Source organism: Mesoplodon bidens, assembly GCF_964165515.1.
Source record: "Mesoplodon bidens genome assembly, chromosome: 8".
Lineage (NCBI taxonomy): Eukaryota > Metazoa > Chordata > Mammalia > Artiodactyla > Ziphiidae > Mesoplodon > Mesoplodon bidens.
In genome coordinates, this window is record NC_138165.1 from 37,291,241 (window position 1) to 37,292,950 (window position 1,710).

The 1,710-nt window shown below is 38.1% G+C and overlaps 1 pseudogene across 1 annotated transcript; it reads left to right on the forward strand.

The window, feature by feature from the left end:
• Positions 1 to 324: 324 nt before the first annotated feature.
• LOC308621697 (transmembrane protein 126A-like) lies at positions 325 to 882 on the forward strand (annotated as a pseudogene). The gene has a single exon. The product of its transcript is annotated as a transmembrane protein 126A-like (transcript).
• Positions 883 to 1,710: the final 828 nt, after the last annotated feature.

The following is a 1,710-nucleotide window of genomic DNA, read 5'->3' on the forward strand; positions in this document are numbered from 1 at the left end:
TGTATGACCTTATCGACAATTATATGCAATTATTTATTATATACTATTCCACAGTTTGCTGGACTGAGAATTCCTTGAGGGAGAGTATTATATCTTAATCACCTTTATGCCCAGTGCAGTGTATCAAACTTGTGCATCAACTTAAGTTTTTAAAATATCTATTCCTTTGTGCTAAGGGCATTCATTGGTTAAGTCTGAACCCTAAAAATATGCTGAAGGAGGGCTGCACCTGGATGAGTTGAGCAAAGGTTGGAGTGAGCCCTCGCATGGCTGAAGAAGACTAGACGAAGCAGCGAGTGCTGGGTGGAAAGAGTAAGGCTCAAGATGGAAAATCATGAACCAGACGATACTGTCAAGGAGAACTTGATATCATAACCAGGAAAATTAACCAACTTCCGGAAGCAGAAAGGAATCTGCTTGAAAATGGATCAACATATATTGGATTTAATGCTGCTCTCTGTGGCCTAATAGCAAATGGTGTTTTTTGATGCATCTTACCTGTGACACAGTCTCATATAGCTGCTGGTTTACCAATGGCAGTGATCCCATTTTTGATGGCACACGTATCTTACAAAGGTTTTGTGATTTGCATAGCGAAACCTGTACCATAACACATGGTGGATTGGTTGGTCTTGTTTTTGGTGGCCTGTACCCTGTTTTCTTGGCTATCCCTTGTGAATGGTGGCCTAACCAGGTATAACTCAGCCCTGCTACCCGAGAAAGGAAACAAATGACTGGATTAGGATGACTAAACCTGTCTTTAGAAAGATGTTATTTCTAATTTTGCTCCAGACTGGGCTTGCAGCATACTTTGGGTCTAGACAATATAAACTACTTATAAAGGCTCTTTAGATACCTGAACCTGGCCTAGAAATTCAGTAATTGTTAAGTATATCTGTACACAAAATAAAGACTGTAAAAATAACCTACATCTAAGTATGAATAAAGAGACATAATTTTAAAAAATAAACCATAATTTTATTAACCTTATTATGGTATTTCTTATGTTTTTAAGTCACAAGGAGTCTAAAAATAAAGTGACATGGACCCCTCTAGACTTCCAACAACCCTGACCACACATGGAGCCGCTGCATCAACTGACATCAATGAGGAGAGCATCAATACAGGCTCTTGAAGATGGGAAGAAGCTGCGAGAGACAAATTAGGGGGACAGCTGGTGAAAGCCATGGGTAGACTTAGCCAGATTCCAAAATGTTTTAAAAGCATTTCTCCAAATATCTGTCTTTTAATGTCCTAAAAACAAAAATATTGCCTCCGTCTATGTCGACTTTTACGTTAAACTTAAGTATTTTTTCTACTGCTTTACGGAAGAAAGAATACAAGAACATTGCCTGGCACTTGGATAACTTAAAACAATTAAATAGCAAATTGATGAAACTATAAACCTAATTGACAGTGGGCTCCAGACTGAGAATTGCAGTTCAATTCCAATTCTTTCATTGCAAAGCTTAGTTTAACCATGCAATAGCCACAAAACTTTTATTTAGATAGCACTTTACAGTTTATAAAGCATGCTCACACATATTATCTCAAGTACCCCCAATAGAAGAATATTGCATAATGGCTAGAGGGACACATTTGGCCTTTATTTTAAGGGGCAAAATTATCTCAGCCATATCTTTGGGGACTGATAATTCCACACTGCAGATGGAAATCTGAAGGTAGAGACAAAAACTCCAAATCCTGTGG